Raw genomic sequence first — 22,007 nt, forward strand, 5'->3', positions numbered from 1 at the left:
CCAAGCCTAGCACTTGGAGCAGGCCAAATCAAATGGCTCGTCCCCGTGACACTCGAGAAACTTCCACAAAGCTTTCATGACATGTGGCAATCAAAGTCCTTCCACAACCTGCAGCGACATTTCTGCAACGACGCGTGTCCCGATACCAAAGGTATGACTTACGCTTCTAATCTATATAATAAAACCACCACTCGGAAAGCGCTATTCCCTTCCCACATCCCTCAGAATGTGGTGAACGATCATCGATTACAACCAAGATGCGATGAATCTCGATCGCAAGCCTCACGCTCAGGGAAAGTGCTACACTCATCATCGTGGTTACGTCTACTCCAGCTTTGAACTAGAGAGAGTTGAAGACATACTACAGAAATGATCCTGTGAAGTATGATCTTGCTTGCAAGCTATCACCGCTCGCTACTTATGCCACGAGACCGTCAACACGCCCTACGAGAATACGACACACTCTTCACATTTCGCGATTTACAAGCTCGGACATTCTGCAAAGAACCAACTTCTACTCTTACTTGGCCGCCATGATCTCACTCAGCTATTTTGTGCGCTACCAGTGCTTCTTGCGTTCCGAAATGAGAGACCATTGCCTCAGGCGAGACTGTATGTAAACACCGCTTGCACCTCCGGCCGCTAGATGGCGGCCTGGGGCACATACAGTAGCATTCTATGGCGCAAGCAGACATGCCAAATAGCCACTGAAAGAGAAACACACAAGAGGGCATTCATAGGACTCTTGTGCTTTCTTTAAAACCGCCTCTCTCTTCGAAAATTTTCGCACAGCACTAGCTCATTCACCTCACTCTAACAGTGCGAACTCTTGTCGATATTTGGCCTCTTTCATGCATACTTCCTCTTTCGTTTCACTTTGCGTCTTACTTGATACCCGCCCTTGGAGCTGCTGATATACAATACTCGCAACAAATGTGTTTCTCTCTGTATCTCTTTTCGCCTATCACGAGTATTGCTCTTCCTCACATGGCAATTATGAAAACACCCACAGCTGAACAAACACTTCCATTCAGCGCCACGTCCATACTATCAATCATACACCAGTAATTTCACAGCTACTTGCTCCACTAATACATTTCTTATGTCTACTGTTAAACAGATGAAGAATCAAAGTACACAACAAGTCTCTATGAACATCACTGTCAGGACATTTTACAGACCTACGCATGCCATGCCAATCTGTATGCTTCAACTATGATGGCCCATGTGCTATGAATAAAGAAATTTCTCATAAAATAACAAATAATTTTACAACTATACAACTACTCCGAGAAGCTCCTTACTAAAATGCTACATGTTTAGCAATCCCCCCATCATCTCAGAATAATCCCAAGCAGTGCTTTCATCCCATGAGCACTTCTTTGCAAGCAAAACCACAAACTACTTTTTATACTAGCTTCCTTGTCACAGTGAACAGGAAACTAATGCTAGTGCCTCAGTTTACTAAAAAGCTTTTTTCGCTTGCAACATATAAACTACCAACTTGAACCTCTGGGATTTTCAAACACACACACATACAGAAAACTTTATTCCACAGAAATTTAGGAGTAACAGTGGTTACCTCACATTTTCATACATACTCAAATAGCTACTTCCGTGCACTTCACACAATGTTCTCATCGTGTTCCACCAGAGAACACAGTTATCACTATGCATGGATTCTGGTAAAAGAGCATTAAAAAAACAAACAGCCTGATCAAAGTGATTATCTGCACATCCTCTGCCAATATCATGTCACTCTATACCCGAGGGAAACTAGAATGCAGGGAAAGGAGCTTTGTTGTGAGCACTGTGTTGGTACTTCATCATTTACTGACCAAAGTCTTCTCAAGCCAAGTATGCACCAGCTCTGTGTATGGCTGGGTCAATCAAGAGCCCCTATCAATTTTACTTAAAAGACAAGCAGCATCAACAACTCACAGGAGGCACTGAACATTTTTACCATTATCTGCACCACCTTCCACTGATTTACTGAAGAAGAAACTGCAAAGTCTGCCCAATTTTGTACACAAGTAATCTTGAAAACATTGGAGTCAACAGCAGATACATAGTTTCCAAGACTGTAGCTAGGAACAACCCTTCAATTTCAAGATTTCTCTCTCACTGAGACACACCATACCCAAACTACACCTAGCAGGAAATTGCTACTTACTTCATTTCTAGCTATTTATGTCATATTCAACAACTGTCTCTTTCTCACCTAAATCTTCTACACAACTGAGTACACTGTTATGAACAAACACATTATGGCAACAAGCCAGTGTCACTAATATCCACTCTATTGAAAACCATTTAAATACTTATCCTGCCCAACTAACCACCATCTTCGGCCCAAAGCTCACTCACATCATACCTACAAATCACAAACTTCTGTGGTAAAAATAATTTTGGGTTTCAAAACATAATCTACTAATCACATACCAGTATTTCTTACAAAGCCTATCATTCATCATTCACTTCCAAATATCAGTTTATATGCTGTTGTGCAACTGCAGTGCAAGTAAACACTCTCAAATCATCTAGAACTGAGGTACGGCAAGGGTTCACCAAGTGTTTCCAGGTAGTCCTGTAGCTCTCTCTTTACACAATCGTCTAACACACTGCACGCCATTTCAGGGCAAATGTACTTGTTTCATTATACTACGACACGGCCTATTACAATTTCAAATTTTAAAAAAACAAATATCTGCCTGAACCAACGTCATCCGCTACTCCACGCCCTTCATTCACACAACACAATCTACCTCTTGCTACTTACATTACGTTTTCACTTGTGATGATGGCTCAGCAATAGCCGAGCACTACGAAAAATACCTTATAGACTCATTTAATGTTCCCCTCCACGGAAATCTTTAGTAAAAGGCGAAAGATTTATTCGTTTTGAAGGGAAACCAGAGTGCCGATCAACGCCCTCACTTCAATACTTATGGCTGCTTCTCTATTACTTCTCCGCGAGAACGCGGAAAATTCTTTCCGTCTTGTCTACTTCTCTACCGTCAACAGACTTCCACTGTCATGCAAGCACACACCCCAAACTAACTGTCAACGCTGAAACACGTGTCTGCCAAATGTCGTCGCTATTACTCTTTAGTTAACTATTTCCATCATTTCTGTCACCATTCAAGCTGCTTCATTACCTCACCTGCCGACAGATGGCAGCACGCCTAATTCCTGTCGGCGACTCACCGTCCGACATACAACGTCCGACACACAACTGCCCGCACTGCTCTGCATCTAACACTAATCTCTCTCCTCCCTACCACACTCGTTCACTGAAAAAACTGACAACTAGACAGTTCTTTGTACGCAAATCTAGGCCACATCAGACGCAACGTGTATGTAGATGTATGGTGCAAGGGAAATATCCCCCTACTCCCACACATCTAATTAATACTAGTTGACAACAGAAATAAAATTTCTGTCGATAGTATTTGAACCAGTCTTATTCATTTGCCAATTTCATGCATTCCTTCTTGCAGATAACAGTGCCTTGCAAATCACTCAATTCATGTTTGCTAGCCAAACGTGCTCCTCCTAAATGTTTCGTACATCATGCATTAGTGGTGATTATCAAGACTGTGTTGTGTGTCAGCTTTTTATGGTCATCAATTGCACTCTTCTTGTGTTGCTCACTCATTCTTGTAACTCAAAAGTACGTCGTTGTCATCCAAGCCTAGCACTTAGAGCAGGCCAAATCAAATGGCTCGTCCCCGTGACACTCGAGAAACTTCCACAAAGCTTTCATGACATGTGGCAATCAAAGTCCTTCCACAACCTGCAGCGACATTTCTGCAACGACGCGTGTCCCGATACCAAAGGTATGACTTACGCTTCTAATCTATATAATAAAACCACCACTCGGAAAGCGCTATTCCCTTCCCACATCCCTCAGAATGTGGTGAACGATCATCGATTACAACCAAGATGCGATGAATCTCGATCGCAAGCCTCACGCTCAGGGAAAGTGCTACCACTCATCATCGTGGTTACGTCTACTCCAGCTTTGAACTAGAGAGAGTTGAAGACATACTACAGAAATGATCCTGTGAAGTATGATCTTGCTTGCAAGCTATCACCGCTCGCTACTTATGCCACGAGACCGTCAACACGCCCTACGAGAATACGACACACTCTTCACATTTCGCGATTTACAAGCTCGGACATTCTGCAAAGAACCAACTTCTACTCTTACTTGGCCGCCATGATCTCACTCAGCTATTTTGTGCGCTACCAGTGCTTCTTGCGTTCCGAAATGAGAGACCATTGCCTCAGGCGAGACTGTATGTAAACACCGCTTGCACCTCCGGCCGCTAGATGGCGGCCTGGGGCACATACAGTAGCATTCTATGGCGCAAGCAGACATGCCAAATAGCCACTGAAAGAGAAACACACAAGAGGGCATTCATAGGACTCTTGTGCTTTCTTTAAAACCGCCTCTCTCTTCGAAAATTTTCGCACAGCACTAGCTCATTCACCTCACTCTAACAGTGCGAACTCTTGTCGATATTTGGCCTCTTTCATGCATACTTCCTCTTTCGTTTCACTTTGCGTCTTACTTGATACCCGCCCTTGGAGCTGCTGATATACAATACTCGCAACAAATGTGTTTCTCTCTGTATCTCTTTTCGCCTATCACGAGTATTGCTCTTCCTCACATGGCAATTATGAAAACACCCACAGCTGAACAAACACTTCCATTCAGCGCCACGTCCATACTATCAATCATACACCAGTAATTTCACAGCTACTTGCTCCACTAATACATTTCTTATGTCTACTGTTAAACAGATGAAGAATCAAACTACACAACAAGTCTCTATGAACATCACTGTCAGGACATTTTACAGACCTACGCATGCCATGCCAATCTGTATGCTTCAACTATGATGGCCCATGTGCTATGAATAAAGAAATTTCTCATAAAATAACAAATAATTTTACAACTATACAACTACTCCGACAAGCTCCTTACTAAAATGCTACATGTTTAGCAATCCCCCCCATCATCTCAGAATAATCCCAAGCAGTGCTTTCATCCCATGAGCACTTCTTTGCAAGCAAAACCACAAACTACTTTTTATACTAGCTTCCTTGTCACAGTGAACAGGAAACTAATGCTAGTGCCTCAGTTTACTAAAAAGCTTTTTTCGCTTGCAACATATAAACTACCAACTTGAACCTCTGGGATTTTCAAACACACACACATACAGAAAACTTTATTCCACAGAAATTTAGGAGTAACAGTGGTTACCTCACATTTTCATACATACTCAAATAGCTACTTCCGTGCACTTCACACAATGTTCTCATCGTGTTCCACCAGAGAACACAGTTATCACTATGCATGGATTCTGGTAAAAGAGCATTAAAAAAACAAACAGCCTGATCAAAGTGATTATCTGCACATCCTCTGCCAATATCATGTCACTCTATACCCGAGGGAAACTAGAATGCAGGGAAAGGAGCTTTGTTGTGAGCACTGTGTTGGTATTTCATCATTTACTGACCAAAGTCTTCTCAAGCCAAGTATGCACCAGCTCTGTGTATGGCTGGGTCAATCAAGAGCCCCTATCAATTTTACTTAAAAGACAAGCAGCATCAACAACTCACAGGAGGCACTGAACATTTTTACCATTATCTGCACCACCTTCCACTGATTTACTGAAGAAGAAACTGCAAAGTCTGCCCAATTTTGTACACAAATAATCTTGAAAACATTGGAGTCAACAGCAGATACATAGTTTCCAAGACTGTAGCTAGGAACAACCCTTCAATTTCAAGATTTCTCTCTCACTGAGACACACCATACCCAAACTACACCTAGCAGGAAATTGCTACTTACTTCATTTCTAGCTATTTATGTCATATTCAACAACTGTCTCTTTCTCACCTAAATCTTCTACACAACTGAGTACACTGTTATGAACAAACACATTATGGCAACAAGCCAGTGTCACTAATATCCACTCTATTGAAAACCATTTAAATACTTATCCTGCCCAACTAACCACCATCTTCGGCCCAAAGCTCACTCACATCATACCTACAAATCACAAACTTCTGTGGTAAAAATAATTTTGGGTTTCAAAACATAATCTACTAATCACATACCAGTATTTCTTACAAAGCCTATCATTCATCATTCACTTCCAAATATCAGTTTATATGCTGTTGTGCAACTGCAGTGCAAGTAAACACTCTCAAATCATCTAGAACTGAGGTACGGCAAGGGTTCACCAAGTGTTTCCAGGTAGTCCTGTAGCTCTCTCTTTACACAATCGTCTAACACACTGCACGCCATTTCAGGGCAAATGTACTTGTTTCATTATACTACAACACGGCCTATTACAATTTCAAATTTTAAAAAAACAAATATCTGCCTGAACCAACGTCATCCGCTACTCCACGCCCTTCATTCACACAACACAATCTACCTCTTGCTACTTACATTACGTTTACACTTGTGATGATGGCTCAGCAATAGCCGAGCACTACGAAAAATACCTTGTAGACTCATTTAATGTTCCCCTCCACGGAAATCTTTAGTAAAAGGCGAAAGATTTATTCGTTTTGAAGGGAAACCAGAGTGCCGATCAACGCCCTCACTTCAATACTTATGGCTGCTTCTCTATTACTTCTCCGCGAGAACGCGGAAAATTCTTTCCGTCTTGTCTACTTCTCTACCGTCAACAGACTTCCACTGTCATGCAAGCACACACCCCAAACTAACTGTCAACGCTGAAACACGTGTCTGCCAAATGTCGTCGCTATTACTCTTTAGTTAACTATTTCCATCATTTCTGTCACCATTCAAGCTGCTTCATTACCTCACCTGCCGACAGATGGCAGCACGCCTAATTCCTGTCGGCGACTCACCGTCCGACATACAACGTCCGACACACAACTGCCCGCACTGCTCTGCATCTAACACTAATCTCTCTCCTCCCTACCACACTCGTTCACTGAAAAAACTGACAACTAGACAGTTCTTTGTACGCAAATCTAGGCCACATCAGACGCAACGTGTATGTAGATGTATGGTGCAAGGGAAATATCCCCCTACTCCCACACATCTAATTAATACTAGTTGACAACAGAAATAAAATTTCTGTCGATAGTATTTGAACCAGTCTTATTCATTTGCCAATTTCATGCATTCCTTCTTGCAGATAACAGTGCCTTGCAAATCACTCAATTCATGTTTGCTAGCCAAACGTGCTCCTCCTAAATGTTTCGTACATCATGCATTAGTGGTGATTATCAAGACTGTGTTGTGTGTCAGCTTTTTATGGTCATCAATTGCACTCTTCTTGTGTTGCTCACTCATTCTTGTAACTCAAAAGTACGTCGTTGTCATCCAAGCCTAGCACTTAGAGCAGGCCAAATCAAATGGCTCGTCCCCGTGACACTCGAGAAACTTCCACAAAGCTTTCATGACATGTGGCAATCAAAGTCCTTCCACAACCTGCAGCGACATTTCTGCAACGACGCGTGTCCCGATACCAAAGGTATGACTTACGCTTCTAATCTATATAATAAAACCACCACTCGGAAAGCGCTATTCCCTTCCCACATCCCTCAGAATGTGGTGAACGATCATCGATTACAACCAAGATGCGATGAATCTCGATCGCAAGCCTCACGCTCAGGGAAAGTGCTACCACTCATCATCGTGGTTACGTCTACTCCAGCTTTGAACTAGAGAGAGTTGAAGACATACTACAGAAATGATCCTGTGAAGTATGATCTTGCTTGCAAGCTATCACCGCTCGCTACTTATGCCACGAGACCGTCAACACGCCCTACGAGAATACGACACACTCTTCACATTTCGCGATTTACAAGCTCGGACATTCTGCAAAGAACCAACTTCTACTCTTACTTGGCCGCCATGATCTCACTCAGCTATTTTGTGCGCTACCAGTGCTTCTTGCGTTCCGAAATGAGAGACCATTGCCTCAGGCGAGACTGTATGTAAACACCGCTTGCACCTCCGGCCGCTAGATGGCGGCCTGGGGCACATACAGTAGCATTCTATGGCGCAAGCAGACATGCCAAATAGCCACTGAAAGAGAAACACACAAGAGGGCATTCATAGGACTCTTGTGCTTTCTTTAAAACCGCCTCTCTCTTCGAAAATTTTCGCACAGCACTAGCTCATTCACCTCACTCTAACAGTGCGAACTCTTGTCGATATTTGGCCTCTTTCATGCATACTTCCTCTTTCGTTTCACTTTGCGTCTTACTTGATACCCGCCCTTGGAGCTGCTGATATACAATACTCGCAACAAATGTGTTTCTCTCTGTATCTCTTTTCGCCTATCACGAGTATTGCTCTTCCTCACATGGCAATTATGAAAACACCCACAGCTGAACAAACACTTCCATTCAGCGCCACGTCCATACTATCAATCATACACCAGTAATTTCACAGCTACTTGCTCCACTAATACATTTCTTATGTCTACTGTTAAACAGATGAAGAATCAAACTACACAACAAGTCTCTATGAACATCACTGTCAGGACATTTTACAGACCTACGCATGCCATGCCAATCTGTATGCTTCAACTATGATGGCCCATGTGCTATGAATAAAGAAATTTCTCATAAAATAACAAATAATTTTACAACTATACAACTACTCCGACAAGCTCCTTACTAAAATGCTACATGTTTAGCAATCCCCCCATCATCTCAGAATAATCCCAAGCAGTGCTTTCATCCCATGAGCACTTCTTTGCAAGCAAAACCACAAACTACTTTTTATACTAGCTTCCTTGTCACAGTGAACAGGAAACTAATGCTAGTGCCTCAGTTTACTAAAAAGCTTTTTTCGCTTGCAACATATAAACTACCAACTTGAACCTCTGGGATTTTCAAACACACACACATACAGAAAACTTTATTCCACAGAAATTTAGGAGTAACAGTGGTTACCTCACATTTTCATACATACTCAAATAGCTACTTCCGTGCACTTCACACAATGTTCTCATCGTGTTCCACCAGAAAACACAGTTATCACTATGCATGGATTCTGGTAAAAGAGCATTAAAAAAAACAAACAGCCTGATCAAAGTGATTATCTGCACATCCTCTGCCAATATCATGTCACTCTATACCCGAGGGAAACTAGAATGCAGGGAAAGGAGCTTTGTTGTGAGCACTGTGTTGGTATTTCATCATTTACTGACCAAAGTCTTCTCAAGCCAAGTATGCACCAGCTCTGTGTATGGCTGGGTCAATCAAGAGCCCCTATCAATTTTACTTAAAAGACAAGCAGCATCAACAACTCACAGGAGGCACTGAACATTTTTACCATTATCTGCACCACCTTCCACTGATTTACTGAAGAAGAAACTGCAAAGTCTGCCCAATTTTGTACACAAGTAATCTTGAAAACATTGGAGTCAACAGCAGATACATAGTTTCCAAGACTGTAGCTAGGAACAACCCTTCAATTTCAAGATTTCTCTCTCACTGAGACACACCATACCCAAACTACACCTAGCAGGAAATTGCTACTTACTTCATTTCTAGCTATTTATGTCATATTCAACAACTGTCTCTTTCTCACCTAAATCTTCTACACAACTGAGTACACTGTTATGAACAAACACATTATGGCAACAAGCCAGTGTCACTAATATCCACTCTATTGAAAACCATTTAAATACTTATCCTGCCCAACTAACCACCATCTTCGGCCCAAAGCTCACTCACATCATACCTACAAATCACAAACTTCTGTGGTAAAAATAATTTTGGGTTTCAAAACATAATCTACTAATCACATACCAGTATTTCTTACAAAGCCTATCATTCATCATTCACTTCCAAATATCAGTTTATATGCTGTTGTGCAACTGCAGTGCAAGTAAACACTCTCAAATCATCTAGAACTGAGGTACGGCAAGGGTTCACCAAGTGTTTCCAGGTAGTCCTGTAGCTCTCTCTTTACACAATCGTCTAACACACTGCACGCCATTTCAGGGCAAATGTACTTGTTTCATTATACTACGACACGGCCTATTACAATTTCAAATTTTAAAAAAACAAATATCTGCCTGAACCAACGTCATCCGCTACTCCACGCCCTTCATTCACACAACACAATCTACCTCTTGCTACTTACATTACGTTTTCACTTGTGATGATGGCTCAGCAATAGCCGAGCACTACGAAAAATACCTTGTAGACTCATTTAATGTTCCCCTCCACGGAAATCTTTAGTAAAAGGCGAAAGATTTATTCGTTTTGAAGGGAAACCAGAGTGCCGATCAACGCCCTCACTTCAATACTTATGGCTGCTTCTCTATTACTTCACCACGAGAACGCGGAAAATTCTTTCCGTCTTGTCTACTTCTCTACCGTCAACAGACTTCCACTGTCATGCAAGCACACACCCCAAACTAACTGTCAACGCTGAAACACGTGTCTGCCAAATGTCGTCGCTATTACTCTTTAGTTAACTATTTCCATCATTTCTGTCACCATTCAAGCTGCTTCATTACCTCACCTGCCGACAGATGGCAGCACGCCTAATTCCTGTCGGCGACTCACCGTCCGACATACAACGTCCGACACACAACTGCCCGCACTGCTCTGCATCTAACACTAATCTCTCTCCTCCCTACCACACTCGTTCACTGAAAAAACTGACAACTAGACAGTTCTTTGTACGCAAATCTAGGCCACATCAGACGCAACGTGTATGTAGATGTATGGTGCAAGGGAAATATCCCCCTACTCCCACACATCTAATTAATACTAGTTGACAACAGAAATAAAATTTCTGTCGATAGTATTTGAACCAGTCTTATTCATTTGCCAATTTCATGCATTCCTTCTTGCAGATAACAGTGCCTTGCAAATCACTCAATTCATGTTTGCTAGCCAAACGTGCTCCTCCTAAATGTTTCGTACATCATGCATTAGTGGTGATTATCAAGACTGTGTTGTGTGTCAGCTTTTTATGGTCATCAATTGCACTCTTCTTGTGTTGCTCACTCATTCTTGTAACTCAAAAGTACGTCGTTGTCATCCAAGCCTAGCACTTAGAGCAGGCCAAATCAAATGGCTCGTCCCCGTGACACTCGAGAAACTTCCACAAAGCTTTCATGACATGTGGCAATCAAAGTCCTTCCACAACCTGCAGCGACATTTCTGCAACGACGCGTGTCCCGATACCAAAGGTATGACTTACGCTTCTAATCTATATAATAAAACCACCACTCGGAAAGCGCTATTCCCTTCCCACATCCCTCAGAATGTGGTGAACGATCATCGATTACAACCAAGATGCGATGAATCTCGATCGCAAGCCTCACGCTCAGGGAAAGTGCTACCACTCATCATCGTGGTTACGTCTACTCCAGCTTTGAACTAGAGAGAGTTGAAGACATACTACAGAAATGATCCTGTGAAGTATGATCTTGCTTGCAAGCTATCACCGCTCGCTACTTATGCCACGAGACCGTCAACACGCCCTACGAGAATACGACACACTCTTCACATTTCGCGATTTACAAGCTCGGACATTCTGCAAAGAACCAACTTCTACTCTTACTTGGCCGCCATGATCTCACTCAGCTATTTTGTGCGCTACCAGTGCTTCTTGCGTTCCGAAATGAGAGACCATTGCCTCAGGCGAGACTGTATGTAAACACCGCTTGCACCTCCGGCCGCTAGATGGCGGCCTGGGGCACATACAGTAGCATTCTATGGCGCAAGCAGACATGCCAAATAGCCACTGAAAGAGAAACACACAAGAGGGCATTCATAGGACTCTTGTGCTTTCTTTAAAACCGCCTCTCTCTTCGAAAATTTTCGCACAGCACTAGCTCATTCACCTCACTCTAACAGTGCGAACTCTTGTCGATATTTGGCCTCTTTCATGCATACTTCCTCTTTCGTTTCACTTTGCGTCTTACTTGATACCCGCCCTTGGAGCTGCTGATATACAATACTCGCAACAAATGTGTTTCTCTCTGTATCTCTTTTCGCCTATCACGAGTATTGCTCTTCCTCACATGGCAATTATGAAAACACCCACAGCTGAACAAACACTTCCATTCAGCGCCACGTCCATACTATCAATCATACACCAGTAATTTCACAGCTACTTGCTCCACTAATACATTTCTTATGTCTACTGTTAAACAGATGAAGAATCAAACTACACAACAAGTCTCTATGAACATCACTGTCAGGACATTTTACAGACCTACGCATGCCATGCCAATCTGTATGCTTCAACTATGATGGCCCATGTGCTATGAATAAAGAAATTTCTCATAAAATAACAAATAATTTTACAACTATACAACTACTCCGACAAGCTCCTTACTAAAATGCTACATGTTTAGCAATCCCCCCATCATCTCAGAATAATCCCAAGCAGTGCTTTCATCCCATGAGCACTTCTTTGCAAGCAAAACCACAAACTACTTTTTATACTAGCTTCCTTGTCACAGTGAACAGGAAACTAATGCTAGTGCCTCAGTTTACTAAAAAGCTTTTTTCGCTTGCAACATATAAACTACCAACTTGAACCTCTGGGATTTTCAAACACACACACATACAGAAAACTTTATTCCACAGAAATTTAGGAGTAACAGTGGTTACCTCACATTTTCATACATACTCAAATAGCTACTTCCGTGCACTTCACACAATGTTCTCATCGTGTTCCACCAGAGAACACAGTTATCACTATGCATGGATTCTGGTAAAAGAGCATTAAAAAAAACAAACAGCCTGATCAAAGTGATTATCTGCACATCCTCTGCCAATATCATGTCACTCTATACCCGAGGGAAACTAGAATGCAGGGAAAGGAGCTTTGTTGTGAGCACTGTGTTGGTATTTCATCATTTACTGACCAAAGTCTTCTCAAGCCAAGTATGCACCAGCTCTGTGTATGGCTGGGTCAATCAAGAGCCCCTATCAATTTTACTTAAAAGACAAGCAGCATCAACAACTCACAGGAGGCACTGAACATTTTTACCATTATCTGCACCACCTTCCACTGATTTACTGAAGAAGAAACTGCAAAGTCTGCCCAATTTTGTACACAAGTAATCTTGAAAACATTGGAGTCAACAGCAGATACATAGTTTCCAAGACTGTAGCTAGGAACAACCCTTCAATTTCAAGATTTCTCTCTCACTGAGACACACCATACCCAAACTACACCTAGCAGGAAATTGCTACTTACTTCATTTCTAGCTATTTATGTCATATTCAACAACTGTCTCTTTCTCACCTAAATCTTCTACACAACTGAGTACACTGTTATGAACAAACACATTATGGCAACAAGCCAGTGTCACTAATATCCACTCTATTGAAAACCATTTAAATACTTATCCTGCCCAACTAACCACCATCTTCGGCCCAAAGCTCACTCACATCATACCTACAAATCACAAACTTCTGTGGTAAAAATAATTTTGGGTTTCAAAACATAATCTACTAATCACATACCAGTATTCTTACAAAGCCTATCATTCATCATTCACTTCCAAATATCAGTTTATATGCTGTTGTGCAACTGCAGTGCAAGTAAACACTCTCAAATCATCTAGAACTGAGGTACGGCAAGGGTTCACCAAGTGTTTCCAGGTAGTCCTGTAGCTCTCTCTTTACACAATCGTCTAACACACTGCACGCCATTTCAGGCAAATGTACTTGTTTCATTATACTACGACACGGCCTATTACAATTTCAAATTTTAAAAAAACAAATATCTGCCTGAACCAACGTCATCCGCTACTCCACGCCCTTCATTCACACAACACAATCTACCTCTTGCTACTTACATTACGTTTTCACTTGTGATGATGGCTCAGCAATAGCCGAGCACTACGAAAAATACCTTGTAGACTCATTTAATGTTCCCCTCCACGGAAATCTTTAGTAAAAGGCGAAAGATTTATTCGTTTTGAAGGGAAACCAGAGTGCCGATCAACGCCCTCACTTCAATACTTATGGCTGCTTCTCTATTACTTCACCACGAGAACGCGGAAAATTCTTTCCGTCTTGTCTACTTCTCTACCGTCAACAGACTTCCACTGTCATGCAAGCACACACCCCAAACTAACTGTCAACGCTGAAACACGTGTCTGCCAAATGTCGTCGCTATTACTCTTTAGTTAACTATTTCCATCATTTCTGTCACCATTCAAGCTGCTTCATTACCTCACCTGCCGACAGATGGCAGCACGCCTAATTCCTGTCGGCGACTCACCGTCCGACATACAACGTCCGACACACAACTGCCCGCACTGCTCTGCATCTAACACTAATCTCTCTCCTCCCTACCACACTCGTTCACTGAAAAAACTGACAACTAGACAGTTCTTTGTACGCAAATCTAGGCCACATCAGACGCAACGTGTATGTAGATGTATGGTGCAAGGGAAATATCCCCCTACTCCCACACATCTAATTAATACTAGTTGACAACAGAAATAAAATTTCTGTCGATAGTATTTGAACCAGTCTTATTCATTTGCCAATTTCATGCATTCCTTCTTGCAGATAACAGTGCCTTGCAAATCACTCAATTCATGTTTGCTAGCCAAACGTGCTCCTCCTAAATGTTTCGTACATCATGCATTAGTGGTGATTATCAAGACTGTGTTGTGTGTCAGCTTTTTATGGTCATCAATTGCACTCTTCTTGTGTTGCTCACTCATTCTTGTAACTCAAAAGTACGTCGTTGTCATCCAAGCCTAGCACTTAGAGCAGGCCAAATCAAATGGCTCGTCCCCGTGACACTCGAGAAACTTCCACAAAGCTTTCATGACATGTGGCAATCAAAGTCCTTCCACAACCTGCAGCGACATTTCTGCAACGACGCGTGTCCCGATACCAAAGGTATGACTTACGCTTCTAATCTATATAATAAAACCACCACTCGGAAAGCGCTATTCCCTTCCCACATCCCTCAGAATGTGGTGAACGATCATCGATTACAACCAAGATGCGATGAATCTCGATCGCAAGCCTCACGCTCAGGGAAAGTGCTACCACTCATCATCGTGGTTACGTCTACTCCAGCTTTGAACTAGAGAGAGTTGAAGACATACTACAGAAATGATCCTGTGAAGTATGATCTTGCTTGCAAGCTATCACCGCTCGCTACTTATGCCACGAGACCGTCAACACGCCCTACGAGAATACGACACACTCTTCACATTTCGCGATTTACAAGCTCGGACGACATTCTGCAAAGAACCAACTTCTACTCTTACTTGGCCGCCATGATCTCACTCAGCTATTTTGTGCGCTACCAGTGCTTCTTGCGTTCCGAAATGAGAGACCATTGCCTCAGGCGAGACTGTATGTAAACACCGCTTGCACCTCCGGCCGCTAGATGGCGGCCTGGGGCACATACAGTAGCATTCTATGGCGCAAGCAGACATGCCAAATAGCCACTGAAAGAGAAACACACAAGAGGGCATTCATAGGACTCTTGTGCTTTCTTTAAAACCGCCTCTCTCTTCGAAAATTTCGCACAGCACTAGCTCATTCACCTCACTCTTAACAGTGCGAACTCTTGTCGATATTTGGCCTCTTTCATGCATACTTCCTCTTTCGTTTCACTTTGCGTCTTACTTGATACCCGCCCTTGGAGCTGCTGATATACAATACTCGCAACAAATGTGTTTTCTCTCTGTATCTCTTTTCGCCTATCACGAGTATTGCTCTTCCTCACATGGCAATTATGAAAACACCCACAGCTGAACAAACACTTCCATTCAGCGCCACGTCCATACTATCAATCATACACCAGTAATTTCACAGCTACTTGCCTCCACTAATACATTTCTTATGTCTACTGTTAAACAGATGAAGAATCAAACTACACAACAAGTCTCTGATGAACATCACTGTCAGGACATTTTACAGACCTACGCATGCCATGCCAATCTGTATGCTTCAACTATGATGGCCCATGTGCTATGAATAAAGAAATTTCTCATAAAATAACAAATAATTTTACAACTATACAACTACTCCGACAAGCTCCTTACTAAAATGCTACATGTTTAGCAATCCCCCCATCATCTCAGAATAATCCCAAGCAGTAGCTTTCATCCCATGAGCACTTCTTTGCAAGCAAAACCACAAACTACTTTTTATACTAGCTTCCTTGTCACAGTGAACAGGAAACTAATGCTAGTGCCTCAGTTTACTAAAAAGCTTTTTTCGCTTGCAACATATAAACTACCAACTTGAACCTCTGGGATTTTCAACACACACACACATACAGAAAACTTTATTCCACAGAAATTTAGGAGTAACAGTGGTTACCTCACATTTTCATACATACTCAAATAGCTACTTCCCGTGCACTTCACACAATGTTCTCATCGTGTTCCCACCAGAGAACACAGTTATCACTATGCATGGATTCTGGTAAAAGAGCATTAAAAAACAAACAGCCTGATCAAAGTGATTATCTGCACATCCTCTGCCAATATCATGTCACTCTATACCCGAGGGAAACTAGAATGCAGGGAAAGGAGCTTCTGTTGTGAGCACTGTGTTGGTATTTCATCATTTACTGACCAAAGTCTTCTCAAGCCAAGTATGCACCAGCTCTGTGTATGGCTGGGTCAATCAAGAGCCCCTATCAATTTTACTTAAAAGACAAGCAGCATCAACAACTCACAGGAGGCACTGAACATTTTTACCATTATCTGCACCACCTTCCACTGATTTTACTGAAGAAGAAACTGCAAAGTCTGCCCAATTTTGTACACAAGTAATCTTGAAAACATTGGAGTCAACAGCAGATACATAGTTTCCAAGACTGTAGCTAGGAACAACCCTTCAATTTCAAGATTTCTCTCTCACTGAGACACACCATACCCAAACTACACCTAGCAGGAAATTGCTACTTACTTCATTTCTAGCTATTTATGTCATATTCAACAACTGTCTCTTTCTCACCTAAATCTTCTACACAACTGAGTACACTGTTATGAACAAACACATTATGGCAACAAGCCAGTGTCACTAATATCCACTCTATTGAAAACCATTTAAATACTTATCCTGCCCAACTAACCACCATCTTCGGCCCAAAGCTCACTCACATCATACCTACAAATCACAAACTTCTGTGGTAAAAATAATTTTGGGTTTCAAAACATAATCTACTAATCACATACCAGTATTTCTTACAAAGCCTATCATTCATCATTCACTTCCAAATATCAGTTTATATGCTGTTGTGCAACTGCAGTGCAAGTAAACACTCTCAAATCATCTAGAACTGAGGTACGGCAAGGGTTCACCAAGTGTTTCCAGGTAGTCCTGTAGCTCTCTCTTTACACAATCGTCTAACACACTGCACGCCATTTCAGGGCAAATGTACTTGTTTCATTATACTACGACACGGCCTATTACAATTTCAAATTTTAAAAAAAACAAATATCTGCCTGAACCAACGTCATCCGCTACTCCACGCCCTTCATTCACACAACACAATCTACCTCTTGCTACTTACATTACGTTTTCACTTGTGATGATGGCTCAGCAATAGCCGAGCACTACGAAAAATACCTTGTAGACTCATTTAATGTTCCCCTCCACGGAAATCTTTAGTAAAAGGCGAAAGATTTATTCGTTTTGAAGGGAAACCAGAGTGCCGATCAACGCCCTCACTTCAATACTTATGGCTGCTTCTCTATTACTTCTCCCGCGAGAACGCGGAAAATTCTTTCCGTCCTTGTCTACTTCTCTACCGTCAACAGACTTCCACTGTCATGCAAGCACACACCCCAAACTAACTGTCAACGCTGAAACACGTGTCTGCCAAATGTCGTCGCTATTACTCTTTAGTTAACTTTTTCCATCATTTCTGTCACCATTCAAGCTGCTTCATTACCTCACCTGCCGACAGATGGCAGCACGCCTAATTCCTGTCGGCGACTCACCGTCCGACATACAACGTCCGACACACAACTGCCCGCACTGCTCCTGCATCTAACACTAATCTCTCTCCTCCCTACCACACTCGTTCACTGAAAAAACTGACAACTAGACAGTTCTTTGTACGCAAATCTAGGCCACATCAGACGCAACGTGTATGTAGATGTATGGTGCAAGGGAAATATCCCCCTACTCCCACACATCTAATTAATACTAGTTGACAACAGAAATAAAATTTCTGTCGATAGTATTTGAACCAGTCTTATTCATTTGCCAATTTCATGCATTCCTTCCTTGCAGATAACAGTGCCTTGCCAAATCACTCAATTCATGTTTGCTAGCCAAACGTGCTCCTCCTAAATGTTTCGTACATCATGCATTAGTGGTGATTATCAAGACTGTGTTGTGTGTCAGCTTTTTTATGGTCATCAATTGCACTCTTCTTGTGTTGCTCACTCATTCTTGTAACTCAAAAGTACGTCGTTGTCATCCAAGCCTAGCACTTGGAGCAGGCCAAATCAAATGGCTCGTCCCGTGACACTCGAGAAACTTCCACAAAGCTTTCATGACATGTGGCAATCAAAAGTCCTTCCACAACCTGCAGCGACATTTCTGCAACGACGCGTGTCCCGATACCAAAGGTATGACTTACGCCTTCTAATCTATATAATAAAACCACCACTCGGAAAGCGCTATTCCCTTCCCACATCCCTCAGAATGTGGTGAACGATCATCGATTACAACCAAGATGCGATGAATCTCGATCGCAAGCCTCACGCTCAGGGAAAGTGCTACCACTCATCATCGTGGTTACGTCTACTCCAGCTTTGAACTAGAGAGAGTTGAAGACATACTACAGAAATGATCCCTGTGAAGTATGATCTTGCTTGCAAGCTATCACCGCTCGCTACTTATGCCACGAGACCGTCAACACGCCCTACGAGAATACGACACACTCTTCACATTTCGCGATTTACAAGCTCGGACATTCTGCAAAGAACCAACTTCTACTCTTACTTGGCCGCCATGATCTCACTCAGCTATTTTGTGCGCTACCAGTGCTTCTTGCGTTCCGAAATGAGAGACCATTGCCTCAGGCGGAGACTGTATGTAAACACCGCTTGCACCTCCGGCCGCTAGATGGCGGCCTGGGGCACATACAGTAGCATTCTATGGCGCAAGCAGACATGCCAAATAGCCACTGAAAGAGAAACCACACAAGAGGGCATTCATAGGACTCTTGTGCTTTCTTTAAAACCGCCTCTCTCTTCGAAAATTTTCGCACAGCACTAGCTCATTCACCTCACTCTTAACAGTGCGAACTCTTGTCGATATTTGGCCTCTTTCATGCATACTTCCTCTTTCGTTTCACTTTGCGTCTTACTTGATACCCCGCCCTTGGAGCTGCTGATATACAATACTCGCAACAAATGTGTTTCTCTCTGTATCTCTTTTCGCCTATCACGAGTATTGCTCTTCCTCACATGGCAATTATGAAAACACCCACAGCTGAACAAACACTTCCATTCAGCGCCACGTCCATACTATCAATCATACACCAGTAATTTCACAGCTACTTGCTCCACTAATACATTTCTTATGTCTACTGTTAAACAGATGAAGAATCAAACTACACAACAAGTCTCTATGAACATCACTGTCAGGACATTTTACAGACCTACGCATGCCATGCCAATCTGTATGCTTCAACTATGATGGCCCATGTGCTATGAATAAAGAAATTTCTCATAAAATAACAAATAATTTTACAACTATACAACTACTCCGACAAGCTCCTTACTAAAATGCTACATGTTTAGCAATCCCCCCCATCATCTCAGAATAATCCCAAGCAGTGCTTTCATCCCATGAGCACTTCTTTGCAAGCAAAACCACAAACTACTTTTTATACTAGCTTCCTTGTCACAGTGAACAGGAAACTTAATGCTAGTGCCTCAGTTTACTAAAAAGCTTTTTCGCTTGCAACATATAAACTACCAACTTGAACCTCTGGGATTTTCAAACACACACACACATACAGAAAACTTTATTCCACAGAAATTTAGGAGAGTGAACAGTGGTTACCTCACATTTTCATACATACTCAAATAGCTACTTCCGTGCAACTTCACACAATGTTCTCATCGTGTTCCACCAGAGAACACAGTTATCACTATGCATGGATTCTGGTAAAAGAGCATTAAAAAACAAACAGCCTGATCAAAGTGATTATCTGCACATCCTCTGCCAATATCATGTCACTCTATACCCGAGGGAAACTAGAATGCAGGGAAAGGAGCTTTGTTGTGAGCACTGTGTTGGTATTTCATCTTTACTGACCAAAGTCTTCTCAAGCCAAGTATGCACCAGCTCTGTGTATGGGCTGGGTCAATCAAGAGCCCCTATCATTTTACTTAAAAGACAAGCAGCATCAACAACTCACAGGAGGCACTGAACATTTTTACATTATCTGCACCACCTTCCACTGATTTACTGAAGAAGAAACTGCAAAGTCTGCCCAATTTTGTACACAAGTAATCTTGAAAACATTGGAGTCAACAGCAGATACATAGTTTCCAAGACTGTAGCTAGGAACAACCCTTCAATTTCAAGATTTCTCTCTCACTGAGACACACCATACCCAAACTACACCTAGCAGGAAATTGCTACTTACTTCATTTCTAGCTATTTATGTCATATTCAACAACTGTCTCTTTCTCACCTAAATCTTCTACACAACTGAGTACACTGTTATGAACAAAACACATTATGGCAACAAGCCAGTGTCACTAATATCCACTCTATTGAAAACCATTTAAATACTTATCCCTGCCCAACTAACCACCATCTTCGGCCCAAAGCTCACTCACATCATACCTACAAATCACAAACTTCTGTGGTAAAAATAATTTTGGGTTTCAAAACATAATCTACTAATCACATACCAGTATTTCTTACAAAGCCTATCATTCATCATTCACTTCCAAATATCAGTTTATATGCTGTTGTGCAACTGCAGTGCAAGTAAACACTCTCAAATCATCTAGAACTGAGTACGGCAAGGGTTCACCAAGTGTTTCCAGGTAGTCCTGTAGCTCTCTCTTTACACCAATCGTCTAACACACTGCACGCCATTTCAGGGCAAATGTACTTGTTTCATTTATACTACGACACGGCCTATTACAATTTCAAATTTTAAAAAACAAATATCTGCCTGAACCAACGTCATCCGCTACTCCACGCCCTTCATTCACACAACACATCTACCTCTTGCTACTTACAATACGTTTTCACTTGTGATGATGGCTCAGCAATAGCCGAGCACTACGAAAAATACTTGTAGACTCATTTAATGTTCCCCTCCACGGAAATCTTTAGTAAAAGGCGAAAGATTTATTCGTTTTGAAGGGAAACCAGAGTGCCGATCAACGCCCTCACTTCAATACTTATGGCTGCTTCTCTATTACTTCTCCGCGAGAACGCGGAAAAATTCTTTCCGTCTTGTCTACTTCTCTACCGTCAACAGACTTCCACTGTCATGCAAGCACACACCCCAAACTAACTGTCAACGCTGAAACACGTGTCTGCCAAATGTCGTCGCTATTACTCTTTAGTTTAACTATTTCCATCATTTCTGTCACCATTCAAGCTGCTTCATTACCTCACCTGCCGACAGATGCAGCACGCCTAATTCCTGTCGGCGACTCACCGTCCGACATACAACGTCCGACACACAACTGCCCGCACTGCTCTGCATCTAACACTAATCTCTCTCCTCCCTAACCACACTCGTTCACTGAAAAAACTGAACAACTAGACAGTTCTTTGTACGCAAATCTAGGCCACATCAGACGCAACTGTGTATGTAGATGTATGGTGCAAGGGAAATATCCCCCTACTCCCACACATCTAATTAATACTAGTTGACAACAGAAATAAAATTTCTGTCGATAGTATTTGAACCAGTCTTATTCATTTGCCAATTTCATGCATTCCTTCTTGCAGATAACAGTGCCTTGCAAATCACTCAATTC

General features: G+C 42.1%; 12 non-coding genes across 12 annotated transcripts; all 12 read right to left on the reverse strand.

Annotated features, from left to right (window-relative positions):
* Positions 1 to 186: 186 nt before the first annotated feature.
* Positions 187 to 392, reverse strand: LOC124791000. The gene has a single exon (XR_007016446.1). It is a non-coding gene; the product is annotated as a small nucleolar RNA U3 (small nucleolar RNA).
* A 2,410-nt stretch (positions 393 to 2,802) lies between these two features.
* Positions 2,803 to 2,921, reverse strand: LOC124791031. The gene has a single exon (XR_007016470.1). It is a non-coding gene; the product is annotated as a U5 spliceosomal RNA (small nuclear RNA).
* A 953-nt stretch (positions 2,922 to 3,874) lies between these two features.
* On the reverse strand, positions 3,875 to 4,081 carry LOC124790975. Its single transcript, XR_007016423.1, has one exon. It is a non-coding gene; the product is annotated as a small nucleolar RNA U3 (small nucleolar RNA).
* Positions 4,082 to 6,492: 2,411 nt separating this feature from the next.
* LOC124791095 lies at positions 6,493 to 6,611 on the reverse strand. Its single transcript, XR_007016525.1, has one exon. It is a non-coding gene; the product is annotated as a U5 spliceosomal RNA (small nuclear RNA).
* Positions 6,612 to 7,564: 953 nt separating this feature from the next.
* On the reverse strand, positions 7,565 to 7,771 carry LOC124790976. Its single transcript, XR_007016425.1, has one exon. It is a non-coding gene; the product is annotated as a small nucleolar RNA U3 (small nucleolar RNA).
* Positions 7,772 to 10,182: 2,411 nt separating this feature from the next.
* Positions 10,183 to 10,301, reverse strand: LOC124791096. The gene has a single exon (XR_007016526.1). It is a non-coding gene; the product is annotated as a U5 spliceosomal RNA (small nuclear RNA).
* Positions 10,302 to 11,254: 953 nt separating this feature from the next.
* On the reverse strand, positions 11,255 to 11,461 carry LOC124790977. The gene has a single exon (XR_007016426.1). It is a non-coding gene; the product is annotated as a small nucleolar RNA U3 (small nucleolar RNA).
* A 2,409-nt stretch (positions 11,462 to 13,870) lies between these two features.
* LOC124791097 lies at positions 13,871 to 13,989 on the reverse strand. The gene has a single exon (XR_007016527.1). It is a non-coding gene; the product is annotated as a U5 spliceosomal RNA (small nuclear RNA).
* A 953-nt stretch (positions 13,990 to 14,942) lies between these two features.
* LOC124790978 lies at positions 14,943 to 15,149 on the reverse strand. Its single transcript, XR_007016427.1, has one exon. It is a non-coding gene; the product is annotated as a small nucleolar RNA U3 (small nucleolar RNA).
* Positions 15,150 to 17,571: 2,422 nt separating this feature from the next.
* Positions 17,572 to 17,690, reverse strand: LOC124791098. The gene has a single exon (XR_007016528.1). It is a non-coding gene; the product is annotated as a U5 spliceosomal RNA (small nuclear RNA).
* A 960-nt stretch (positions 17,691 to 18,650) lies between these two features.
* LOC124790993 lies at positions 18,651 to 18,858 on the reverse strand. Its single transcript, XR_007016440.1, has one exon. It is a non-coding gene; the product is annotated as a small nucleolar RNA U3 (small nucleolar RNA).
* A 2,419-nt stretch (positions 18,859 to 21,277) lies between these two features.
* On the reverse strand, positions 21,278 to 21,395 carry LOC124791016. Its single transcript, XR_007016457.1, has one exon. It is a non-coding gene; the product is annotated as a U5 spliceosomal RNA (small nuclear RNA).
* Between the last annotated feature and the right edge of the window lie 612 nt (positions 21,396 to 22,007).

This window comes from Schistocerca piceifrons, chromosome 3 (assembly GCF_021461385.2).
Source record: "Schistocerca piceifrons isolate TAMUIC-IGC-003096 chromosome 3, iqSchPice1.1, whole genome shotgun sequence".
Lineage (NCBI taxonomy): Eukaryota > Metazoa > Arthropoda > Insecta > Orthoptera > Acrididae > Schistocerca > Schistocerca piceifrons.